Below are 13,781 nucleotides of genomic sequence, written 5' to 3'. Positions count from 1 at the left end.
TATAAAATTTATTAAAATGTGTATAAAATTTATTCCAGATCCAGATATGCTTACAGCTAGTGGAAGAAATAATTACTTAATTAAAATACAGTAAACAGTATCAGAAATTGATGCTCAAAATCCTATGGGAATACAGAAGAGAAAGAAAAAAATCCATTCATATGTTGCCTGTATGACCTTTCACTGAAAAAATATTACGAAGAAAACATTTAACTTTTTGTCAAATAAACTGACATAAAAATACAAGAAATCTATAAGGGTACCAAATTAAGGCACAGAAACAATTTTCAGGCATACAAATTTCTTTGTTTCAGGACCAGAAGGGTCATGAATATATTATAAAAAGCATTGAATTCTGAGACAATTTGTCATTATTAAAATTAATGCTCTGTCAACACAAAATCTAGGTTTCAGCAATTCTTTGTTACTGCAGCTGTTTGTTGAGTTACCATGTCCAAATGTTCTAGGAGATCCAGCAGCAATGAATGGACAATGCTTTTTAATCTATAATAGCAGACTATAATCTGTAATGGTAGACTGTCAGCATGTGACACATGTTCAACACTCAAATCTCAAAGAACTTGTGTGACAGATAACCAAGGATGGAGATATTTTAGTACTGGGAAATGGACAGTTGACAGGAATGTTTTTGTTCACACTGTTATTCATGTATTTAAAAATATAGCCTGTTGGCATGCAGATCAGATTTTGACAGCTTGGAAATTATAGAACATTTTGCTAGTATAATAAAAAGTCTGAGACCAGCAAAAGCCATATTTATATCAGCATACAAGAGAGTAGAAAAGAGGAAAAAGGCAGACAGGAGGGAAAATGGTGAAATACAGAAGAAAACAATTTTAGTTTCTCAGATCATCTTATGTATAAAGTGCAAAACCACTCTGAGTTTACTATCTCACAATAGATTCGGCCTCCAAACCAAATTCAGTTTAGCGGCCTGGTTTACTTTTATTAAAAATTTAATACCTATATTTTTAAACATCATGTTACATATTTTGATAATGTCAATCGCGATATTTCAAAAAATGATTTATTCTAACAAGCTTCATTTAGCATAAGCTGGAGAACCATTCATATGCTTTCTATGACTTCTTTACTAAAAGGCAATAAAGGCAAAAAATGCACTTTCAAATGAGAAATTAATACTTCTGAAAAGTTAATTCAAGCCAACATCATAAGAAAATATTAATGTAACCTTTCTTAAAACAAGCTTTAATGTAGATATAAGCATTATCTCTGTTGAGGTGTTTAGACAAAATATTTTTAAAGGTACCACATCACTGTGGAGACTTAAAGAACTATTATTAGAACATATATGGTTATATGTTTGTTGAGAACTCTCACATGTGCTACATTGAACCCTACTTCCTCTAAAGTAAGGGAATTTTGTAAGATACCTTAGCCAGAATTTAGAATTCACTAGCAGTCTTCAGTTATAGGAAGATTATAGATGTTTCAAGTTAAAAACTGCAATTATAAACCCAAATAAAGTTTTTTCTTCTCCTCCCAATTCTGACTACCTCTTCCTGCCTCCCCAGCAGCTTGGAGTTGATATGTGTGCACACATGCTTATGTGAATAAGTGTGCAAGTGAGTGTGTTTAAGTTCAATATGTGAGTGTACTTCTGTGTGTGTGAGTATATGAGTGTGCAAAGTCCAGCGTCAGCTCTGGGCAGCATATGTATTCATTATCATAATGATCTTTCTCGTTATAAGTGGGCTTTTCTAAAATTAATATAAGCACTCTGGCATTCCTTTGACCAGTGTGAGCATGGCATGACTTTCTCTATCTCTTGACTTCTATTTCATGAGTCTTTATTTTGTAGGGAGTGTCCTGTAGACCAGGGGTCCCCAACTCTGTACATGAGCAGAGGGCAAGCTAGCATTACAACCTGAAATATGCCTCTGTCAGATCAGCAGTGGCATTAGATTCTCATAGGAACATGAACCCTATTGTGAACTGCGCATGCTAGGGATCTAGGTTGCAGGCTCCTTATGAGAATCTAATGCCTGCTGATTATCTAAGGTGAAACAGATTCCTCCAAAACCATTCCCTCCTTCCCCCTACTCTGGCCTTCCATGAAAAAGTTGTCAAAATTGTCTTCTTGGTCCTTGGTTTCAAAACAGTTGGGGACCACTGTTATAGACAACAAATATCTGGGTCTTGTTTTTGTTTTCTTAAGTTATGTATTTAGACAGTTTATGATTAAAGTGATTATTGATATGGTTGAATTATTTATACCAGTTGTAACTGTTTTCTACTTTTTGCATCTGCTCTCTGCTCTTTCTCTTTTGACATTTCTGGTTTTAATTGAACATTGTATAGAATTTCATTTTATCTCTTCTTTTAGCACATCAATTATATATTATTTTAATGTTTTTAGTGATTGCCCAGAGTTGACAATATACATTTTAAACTAACCTAGACAACTGGAAAACAGTATACTCTTTCCCAGGTAGTGCTGTAGTGCAGGTCCCTTATAACTCAGTATCCCCAGTGCTTCCTTGTCATTTCTTATGACATTTCTGTTAATCATTTTACTTACTTGTATGCTATACTCACCCAATGCATTACTTTTATTGCTGTATACAGTTATCTTTTAGATTAGGAACAAAAAAAATTAATTTTACCTTTATTTATTCATTTAAACACATTTTCTTTCTTTATGTTGATTTAAGTTTCGAACTATATCATTTTTCTCTGCCTAAAAAACTTCATCTGACTTTTCTTTTTTCAGGGCAAGTCCACTGACAAAGAAATTCCTGTTTTTTGTTTTTCTGTGAGTGTTTATTTCTCATTCACTTTTGAATGATAACTTTGTTGGATATAGAATTCCAGATTGGTAGTTTTTAACTTTTAACATTTTAAATATTTTGTTCCACTCTCTTCTTGCTTGCATGGTTCCATATGAAAAATTCCCTGTAATTCTTATCTTTGTGTGTCAATAGGTAATGTTTCTTTTTCCTCTGGCTTTCTAGGTGTGTTTTTGTTTGTTTATTTGTTTGTTTGTTTTTGTATGTTTGTTTGGTACTTATCCTGCTTGGTGTTCCCTGAGCTTCCTAGACTTGTGATATGCTTTATGTCATTAATTTTAGAATATTTCAGCTGTCATTACTTTAAATTTTCTTCTGCTCCACTCTCTTTTTTCCTATTCTGGCATTACAGATATATTACAACTTTTGATATTGCCCCTCAGTTCTTGTATGTTTATTTCTCTTCCTCATTATTTTTTTTCTCTTTTTACTTTAGTTTGCGAAGTTTCTCTTTACCTCTCTTCAAGCTCACTAATTTGTTCCCTGGACATGTTGAGTCTATTTGTAAATAACTGACTGAGTAGTTAACACCACCTCACTAAGTGTGTGTCCAGTGTGGCCGGCATTCAAATGCTGCACTTCTCAGGGAGGCCTATGTGGTTCTTCAGGAATCATAGCAGTGATGTTTTCTACCCACATCCTATTGCACAAGTATATTCAACTCCTTTTGCCCCCTTAAGGCCCACATGTCATAAAGCCTCTTACTCTTTTGAGATTTCTTTCTTTGAGGGGAATCTTCTTGTTTGCAAAATAACTCCAGTGAAGATACTTTCCCTAGTGTCACCCTGACCCACAATTCATGTGTTTTGTCATGAAATGCTAAGTTTGATCCAGAGGACAACTAAAAACTGAAAAAAAAAATCCTTCTAAATAATTAGTAGGAGAGGGAAGAGAGTAAACGTGTGAAAAAATTTTGATCCTTTTTTCTTCTTTTAAAACAACACACTGCATACCCCTTTCTTCACTGTTGTCACTTATCAGAATAGTCCCTTGACATTTGAGGGAGTAGAAAGTATATGAGTTCTGTAGAATTAAAAAAAAAATGTCTAAGTAATTGTCAATGCTTCCTAATGCACTTTGGTAGAAACTTTAAAATGTACACTTCAATATGTAACGTATTTTTAGTATGATTTACATGTAGCCATAAAGTGAGTTGTTTAAAATATTATAAAAATCTATTTTAGAAGATTGAAACTGTTACTAATTTAGAGAAAACACATTGGCAGATCATTTCAATTCCTATCTTCCAATCATCACAAACATGTCTCTTATGCCACTGCTCTTTCATTCTATTTATTTGGCAAATACTCAAGGCTGGAAGAATTCAGCTGTCTGCTCCCTCCAGACCTATAACTGCCTTCTCATTGGTGTACTGCTGGAGAAGAGCATGCAGATTAGAGGCTGTATAAATTTATAAGGGCTCACCTGGACCCTCAGAGCAGCCGCAGCATGCTTCTACACTCCCTTGTTAGCTCGCTGTGTGGTTCCTGATAGTCACTATTTTGAGGTTTCTGTTCCTCTCAGTCTTTTGTTTCATTCATCCCTTTATTGTTCTCTATTTAGGTGAAATTGCTCCAGTATCTATCCAGTCACCTAAGCTAGAAACCTGAGTATACCTTTGATCCTTCCTTTTTTTTCATCCCTGACATCAAATCAAACACAGATCACTAGAGATTCAATATCTTAACATATTTTGAATCTATTTAATTTCTATCCTTTCCCATTGTCACTGTTCAAGTAGTCATCACCTCTCAATCATACACCTACAGCAACCTTCTAAATGACTCCCCACCTCCAGTCTTCACTCTTCTTAATAAGATGCTCAGGATCTAAGAATTTGTAAAATGCGTATCTGACTATGATCCCTCCCTACTCAAAATCCTTCAATGGTTCCTTATTGCTCTTAGGATTAAAGTCCAAGCCCTCAACAGTTTAAAAGATTTATATGAGCTGGTCTCTTTCTTTTCCTTTCATGAACCACATTGTATAAGTTTTAGTTTCTAGAAGGCACTGTGTTACCAATTGCTTTTCACTATGCGTTTCTGTCTAACACATAATCTCAGCCCCGCTCCTACTCCAACCCATTGTCTCACGTGAAGATTCTCTACCCATCCTTCAGATCTTAGTTCCCATGTTTCTTTTTCAAGAAGACTTCTGCAAGTCTTAGATTAGTGACTTGCCCCAAGCAGCTGTATGATATTATAGAACAGAATTTCCATTTCACATTGTATCATAATCTGCTGTTCTCTATTTTATATTCCCATTTGACCCTAAGCATCTTTAGGCAAAAACTATGGATAATTTATTTACTATTATATCTCTAGTTTCTAATAGACTGTCAGGCACTTATTAAGCATTAATAAATGTTTCTCAATTAGTTGATTGCTTGAATAACTAAATGTGACATTATTTTCTTCATTGAAAACTGTTGAACTCTATTTGAGGCTGTCAGTGAAGCTTACACTGATTACTAATGGACATGTTTTCTCCACCCCATGGCTGAACTGCCCATGATTATTCCTGGGGTTATGAATTTGCACTTCAGTGACTTTTATGTGGCATCATTGCAACATGGTTGAAAGGGAGATTTAATCTCTTAAAAAGAGTAATGGTAAATAACTCAGATGGAAAACAGCTTTGGTTGTCTCCCATCATGTAAAATTGGGAGATCTTTGTTGAAAATCAGGGTATTCTAAAATGTAATTGCCATGACATCTAAAATCCCAGTTCTCACTTGCCTACCAAAAGAAAACAAAACACAAATATATGCAACAACTATATGGTTGTGAGCATGCATTGCCTTTTAATGACTAAGCCTTTATTAATATACAAGAAAAATGGAGAGTAAAGCTCCTGCTTACTGAAATATAGCAGGAGGCTTCTGTTCTCAGTTAGAACAGCTGCCCTATTTACTGCTGCTTTGACGAAGTCACTGCCCAACTTCTCTATTCAGGAAGATCGGTGTTTACACTCTAGCCGGTCCCGAATCAAAACAGTTCTGATTTGTTAATAATGCACTAACCAAATATTATGACTGAAAAACTGGGACACTGGTAAATAATCAGATGCAGAATGGAACTTCAGTTGCATTTAGTCTGATAATGGAAATGGAAAACACAAATAAAAAATGTAATTTAACAATTCATTGTATCCTGTTAAATGCCAGCTGTTTTCAGGGTTTTAGGATAGTGTTTTGTTTTTCTCCTTGTGTTTTCAGACCTTGGGGAATAATTGGAAAGCAATTAAATTACTCCATATTTTCTACTGGTAAAGAAGTGTATGTTATCAAGGATTTATTTGTTCATTCAATAAATATTTTTTGCATACCTATTATGTGCCAGGTATTTTACTACGCATTGAAGATGCAGCAGTAAACAACAGCACCAGAGTCCCTGTATTCAAGGAGATTAAAATGTAACATGAGACTGAGGGAATAGCCAGTAAATACCCAAACAAATACATAATATGTCAGGTAGTGAGTGGCCTGAACGGCAAGGGAATGGGGAAGAGGGATGGGGGTGCTCTTTGATTTAGGTGTGTAGAAGAGGGGAAAACAAGACATCACCTCATCATACTACCCCTGAGTGATGTCTGCTTCTCAAATCTACTAATTGAACTTTTGAAAATGAAACAGAGGATTCCATTTAACAATCTCTTCCTATATTGATTTTTAACTGCAGCTGTCAGAGGTGATTCTGATGGATAAAACTTGCATTTATTAGGATTAAGTTTTAGTGTCCTATTGCACAGCCTGGGGACTATAGTGAATAATAATGTATTGTATATTTCAAAATAGCTAAAAGAAGATTTTAAATGTACTCATCACAAAGAAAGGTAAATATTTGAGGTAATGGATATGCTAATTAGCCTGATTTGATCATTCCACAATGATGTATCAAAACTTCACATTATACTTCATAAATATATACAATTATTATATATCAATTAAAAATAAAATAAAACTTAAAAATAACATAAAGACTACAAAAGAGTTTCATTTATTAGGTATCAAAGTTAGTCATTTTCACTCTGGTATACATGTATCCAAAATTTTCTGGTTTAACCAGAAATTATATTATCATAGGCCTTGGTATATACAGATGATAGCAGAGGAACAAAGAAACACTGGCTTTGCTTACAAAAGATATTATCTATTAGATATAAATAAAATAAGTTAAGTTATATTTGATATATTAATTATTCTAAGTTTATTTTAACTCAACATCCATGGTGACAATATACAATGTTTTTCATTTTACAAAATGTTTTGAAATACCTCGACTCATTTGGGCATCACAACAAACCTGTAAACTAAATTATTGTTTTCATTTAGCCATAGAGATGTCTGAGATTCAGAGAAGTTAATTGATACACTAATGAAGAGCCAGTTCTCAAGCGTAGGCATTCTAATTCCAAATTTCATGTTTGTATTGTTCCATTGTGTGCAAATCAAAACAATATTAATATTATAGCAATCTGATTTTCTTTATATTTTCAGACTTATTAAATACAAACTTCTGGGATATTTTACTCGATATTCTTTTTTATTTGTTAACTCTTTAATTACTACTATTTTCTTCATGAAGTCTGCTCCAAATTAATAACCAAAAACTTAGATTTTCACACACCCAAAAAAAATTTCCTTTTAACAGTCAAGGGTGTGGGATGTTAAAACATCAACTAGGAATAGTGATTAATTATAAATGCTTGTGGTGATGCACATCTTATATGAAACCGCATTGAAAGTCACATGGAGCAATAGAGCTCCTGTGCTTAGGGAAGTAGCCTGAGTGGAAAGATCAATAACTGAAGTTTATTGTAAGTGGATATTTAAAGACATGAACTAAACAACTTTTAGTAGCCTAACCTTTTTACTACTCATCTGACCTACACATGGTGAGTTGTGTTTGATTCTGGAGCTTTTCTTTGCTTCTTTTTCTCCTTTCCTTTTTCCTTTCTTTTATCTCTTTCTTTCTCTTCTTCCTTTCTTTCTTTATTTCTTCCATTTTCTTTCCTTCTTTATTTTTTTTTCCTCTCCTCTTTCTCTTCTCATTTTTTGGCTGGAATGCAGTGGCATGATCTTAGCTCACTGCAAACTCTGCCTCCAGGGTTCAAGCAATTCTTCTGCCTCAGCCTCCTGAGTAGCTGGGAATACAGGCTCCAGTCACCAGGCCCAGCTACTTTTTGTATTTATAGTAGAGACAGGGTTTCACACATTTGGCCAGGCTGGTCTCAAACTCCTTACCTTGGGTGATCTGCCCTCCCAGCCTCCCAAAGTGCTGGGATTACAGGCGTAAACCACTGCGCCCGGCCTATTTCTCCTTCTAAGTGTAGTTCTTAGAGGAATAAATCTTGAAACATCTACCTAAATTAATAAAATGTGTCTCTTTGAAATTGGAACATCAGAGTTACTTTTTATTTATAGAACACATTTCTTAGCGGAAATTTATTATTGTGTTCCATTGTGAAAAAACTTGGCATCTGTTTTTAGTGCTGCAAGAGAATTAAAATCTTTCCAAGTGAAACAATCATTTCTCTCTTCAGTACTTATTATCTTGAAGTGTCTAGAGTCGGTAATCAGCTGAAATGCGTGTGTGTGCATGGATATACATATTGAAATATCAAATTTTATTTTCATTTCCAAAAAAGTAAAAATATATAAGTGATATTTTAGATTTAATCCATTCTAGGAAAAGCTTATGAAGAAATATCATTAGTTGCAATATAGGGTTGTTATAAACAAAATTTACCAGGTAAATAAAATAGTAGAAGAAGATGAAGCAGAAAATAGACGGAAGTTTGATGAATTTGTCTCCAAAGTTCTGGGAGAACCATGGAATAAGAAAGAATACTGATTCTGAATTCCTATGCCCAGCCTTGCGCGTGCACGTGAACGTGCGCACGTGTGTGTGTGAGTGTGTGTGTGTGTGTGTTAATAACAATTAATATAGGAACTACTCTCTTAAATCATTAAGCATGCAATCTGCTTGTTAACTACTTTGAATGCTGGATTTGCTAGAATTCCCTATATAACCTCAGACAGGTCACCTGAAACCCTTGATCCTCATTTCCTTTTCTCATAAATAAGATAGTTTCTTAGTTCCTAGGAACACAATAAAAGTGCACATAAAACCACTGTATAAAGTTATGTAAGTAAATTAACATTAACATTCAACAACATAATATATTAAGATCATCATTAATCAATGATTCATTGGAATGTTTCATTTTTAAAAAAAACAAAATGATGTATCTAACTAGTAGACTCCAAGCTGAGAACCATTTTTAGATTGAGCAAATGATTAATATAGTTATATTAGGTTTGGACAAACTTTCCTTACTTTTGATATGTAAGAACATAGATGTTGACATTTACCAAGTTATTAGTTGCCCAGGCCTGAAGAGTTACCTAAGACTGGGTTGCCTACAATTATTATCAATAGTTATGCGTGTTTAAATCAAGAAGTGTTATTGGCACTCATATTAGTAATGTTAAGCCTAGTCTGACTCTTAATATCCCTTGTGTGGTTCCAGACTATTTTTAGAATAAAATAAAGACAAAAAATTACCTTTTATAAGAAAAATGTGAGTACAATGCCAAAGCCCATCAGATGAGCCATCAGGGATGTATTTCCCTATATTCCGTCTATCTTCACGTTTTATGAGAACTAAAAGCATAATCAATAATTTAACAAGCTAATGGACATATTTTTAAACACAATGAACTATTCTGAAAAGGGGCATGCTGTCAGAGCCACAGAGGCAAAAATGGAAACTGACTGCTAATATTTAATGCCTATCTTGAAAAATACTGTGCTGCAGCATGAGCACAAAGCAAGCTGCCCTAAAACAGGGTGCCTCTCTTCTTGCTCTGCAAAGCCATTGTTTCATCCTGTGTTTGTGATTGTGCATTTTTTTCCTAGGAACCAAATATCTGACTATTCTGTACATGATTTGACTTTTAAAGGCACTGTAAGGCACAGGACTAAATACCCAAATATTCAATGTGTACTTTAACTAAAAATGTATGCTCTAAAAATGATTTTTAATTTCAATTTAAAAATGCTGTATAATATATTCTTGCTACTGATATTCATGATCATACAGTTTACAATACCATTCTATTTGTCATACAAGTAGGAAAAGCAAGGAAACTATTCTGGTCTTGGTAGTGAAAATATTCTGACTCAACCTGGGAGTAATGCTTCGTTTTGTGGATGAAGTAAGGTCTCTCAGTTTTATTTTGTTCTTCCCTTTTTTCTTCTCTTCTTGTATTTTGGATATTAGTAGCTTCATAAGACAAAAACAAAATGGTACAAAAAACAATTAATTGTATAATTTGCAACTAAATACTCAGGGGGATAACCAGTTGCCTATTTTATTTACCACCATTCCATTTGTCACTATGACAGTGTTTACCCACAGTTAAGGATTATCCATAAAGTTCAATTATATTTACTCAATTCCCTATTATCAAGATTTATACATTTTGATACATAAAGCTTCCTTTTTCCTTGAACTTTAGATACATCATTAAACAGATTTATTCCATAGATAATGTCTTCCCATATTTTGAGTATATGTATTGTATCTGACAATCAGGTTAATGAAAAACTGCTTATGTTTCTAATGAACAGACTATGAATAGGCCCATAAGCTTGCTTGTATATTTTTACAGTAGATAAGAAAGTTTAGACTTGTTTTATGTTTGGTTATAATGAAGTTGAGAGCCTTGAGAGTTGAGGGAGAAACATAGGTAGAAGTGCCAACAACAAGATAAAGGCAGCCCAGAGTGCTTGATGACGGCAGCAATGGCACCCAGACCTTGGTGCCCTCTTGGAAGGCCTGCTGCAATTGGCCTACTGAAATTAGCACTTACTGAACATCTTATTCTTCAATTCATCAATTGAACAAGATGTCCTTTCCTGTCCTTTTCATATGAAAGATAAAGCTCTGCTTGTTTGAATCAATGCATATCTCTGAGCTGCAATATTTCAAGGTTCAGTGGGTTGTATATATAAACCATTTTTATCCATGGAGTACTGTCATACTTTCCCCAGATGATACTTTTGGGAGTACACTACTGAGAAAGATTATTTTTAGTATGCAATAAGAAAATAATAATCAAAATAAATATACAAAAAAAACAAGATAAACAGTAAAAAATAGTAGCAACATAAGTCTGTGAAAAATTACTTGCTACTATCTCATACCACATATCTTTTGAATTCTCTTATTTATGCCTCAACAACATCCATTTTTAATTTGTCTTATACACCTATACTCCCTGAAATAGGTTTTATTTTGTTTGTTTAAAGAAGCCATTTGCCCAGAAATGCTAAAACTAAAATGCTGTGTCTGCACAATAGGTGATTTTAGCGAGCCAGATATGCACAGTTAAGCTGTGCTTGCAGAATTGTTTTTCTTAAAGTGCAACCAATTGACCATATACCAGCACCAATTTGTTTCTAACCAGTAAGGCATGTGCACATGTTGCCCCATACAACAGTGATTGCAACCAGTATGGACAGGGTGCTTGTTTTTATTCTCAGTAAAGGAAAATTTAAATGCAGCAGCATGCCTCAGCTTAGAACCACATATCTCCAGACTCTGCTTTCTTCCAAAAACAGATTTTCCATTTGCCCTGCATTCAGTTTTACACTTTTTTTTTTCATCAAACAAAGCTTATCCTCCTAAGAATGTTCTGGAAAAATGACTTAGAACCACTCTGCTGCAAAAATCTTTTAAAAGCCTATATTAATACCCTTATAAAATGATAATATACATCTGCTTATGATATAAAAATACTCTTTACGATACTCTCAAAGTAATATTCTTATTTACAATTTTGTCAGACTTTAGACTCTCACAGGTGCCTTACAATTCCATCTTAAAATAACAATGCTAAGAGAGCAGGTGGTGGATTTCTAGGACATTATTATCTTTCTTCAGGCATTTAGCCTGCAGCCTGGTTTTTCATACTATTTTCAGTCCTGGGAAACCATAATTAACCTGAAGCATGCTATTTACACCGTCTTATTTCTTAATTACAGTAGTGACATGAGATAAATTCATACTTATTGGGATTGAATGCATATTATTTTGTGGTGATTATAAAGAAGTTCTTATGACAACAATTGCAATTATATGATCATCAACTACTAATACCATGCTATGTTACAGAAACTCTGTAACTAAGTCCTTCCAAGAGGGAACTTTCTATTTGAGATAAAAGAATTCAAGAGTGAGAGATTGGGACATTGGACAGTGTTATGTTTATATAATTTATCTAGGTAGAAATTTAAGTTAAACCCCTAAATATTAGTTGATATAATGAATTTACTTGAGCTTCATATGGAATCATTTAAAATTTTTAAATGATTTAAATTTTACTTGAGATTCCATATGAATCTCAATTAAAATCATTGTCAACTAATATTTAGAGGTTTAACTTTAAAGAGATTAAGTGGTTTAACTTAAAATTAAGGGGTTTAACTTAAATTTCTACCTAGGTAAATCAAATAAATAATATTTTTAAAATATCTATAGTCTTTTTTGATGTTTCGAATAAAAGATTTGAATATACTCCAAGGATAAAAAATGGACTCGAAATATGGTAAGAGTGATATTGTCTTCAAAGATAAATTTGCAGTCTATTAGTAATATTCTTCTCAGATGCTATAATTCATTGTCTTGAAGTCTTGAAAGCTTTCATTTAAGGTTTCCAAAATATTTTTTTCTTTTTTCATTCCAATTTAAAAAGAAAAATAAAAACTTTCAGCTGCCAGGATAATACTTACATAGTTTTCTACTACCTTCTATAAAAATATGTTATTTGTCTTGCTTTTTTGTTGTTGTTGAAAAGGGCAAAAGGAAAAAAAATGATGGATGTCAAACTCAATGTATATATATGTTTTGGCAAAGGTTTCAGTTATATTATATGTCAGAATTGGGAATCTGGCTGCCTGGGTTTAAATTCCTGCTCTGCCACTGACTAGATGTAGAACTTGAACAAGTTACTTAACTGCTCTGTGCTTCATTTTTTTTCATCTGTAAAAGGGGACATTAACAGTAGTTATCTGTAACAGCATTGAGAGGATTTAATTATTTCATATATGTAAAGGGCTTAGAATCCTGCTTAGTACATAGTAAGCAAACACTGTATGAATTTTAGGTAAGATTTTATGTAAGTTAGAAACATTAAAGCCACATTCTCTTCTCTACCTTCAACCATGATGAGGTGTGACTTGGATCATTTTAATAGGTTTTCTTCAGATATTTTTTTCAGTATTCTAGTATGACACATAATAGAGAATGTCTTTTCCACAATAAAAAGGGCATTCAAACAACGAACTGATATCTATCAGATTGGCCAGTGTAACATTGACCAGTGACATTATGCCTGTGTTTGTTTAAATGATTCCATATGAATCTCAAGTAAAACCATTTTATCAACTAACGTTTAGGTGTTTTTAACCTATAGTGGGGTTTTAACTTACAGTGCCTTGCCAGAGTAGATTTTCTAAATTCTGGTACAAGAAAATGCTTCTATTATTTTTTAAGATAAAAGGCCTCCTCTTTAGGCATTTATAGTTATCCAGTGACATATTAGATCATGGGAACGGAAGGTCTGCATAGAGTCTTTATTGCATGGCTAATAGCTAACCAGGTGTCAATAAAATTAACACTGGAATAGTTCTGCAAACCCATTTTATTTCCAAATAACCACACCAAGAAACATAAACTCTTAAAAAAGTGTCAGCAGGTTTCCGTACAAATATTAGCCATGAGACACTTGACTTTTCTTCTATATTATTTTTCTGTTTAGCTTCAGATGTTACATTTGTTCTAATATTATTATTTATAACCTTATATTAGCCTTATATTTCTAATAAAGTTAATAAACTATTTCATTATAATATTTGGGTTGTTATAAAACATTTACAATAC

The 13,781-nt window shown here is 33.4% G+C and overlaps 1 protein-coding gene across 1 annotated transcript in view; it reads left to right on the top strand.

The window, feature by feature from the left end:
• Positions 1 to 13,781, top strand: part of LOC129035136 (bifunctional heparan sulfate N-deacetylase/N-sulfotransferase 4) — a 291,019-nt gene that overhangs the window by 231,941 nt on the left and 45,297 nt on the right. The window lies entirely within an intron of this gene.

The sequence above is a fragment of the Pongo pygmaeus genome, chromosome 3 (assembly GCF_028885625.2).
Source record: "Pongo pygmaeus isolate AG05252 chromosome 3, NHGRI_mPonPyg2-v2.0_pri, whole genome shotgun sequence".
NCBI classification, from domain to species: Eukaryota; Metazoa; Chordata; class Mammalia; order Primates; family Hominidae; genus Pongo; species Pongo pygmaeus.
Note: the sequence above shows the minus strand (reverse complement) of the source record. Positions and strands in the feature narration are given on the sequence as shown.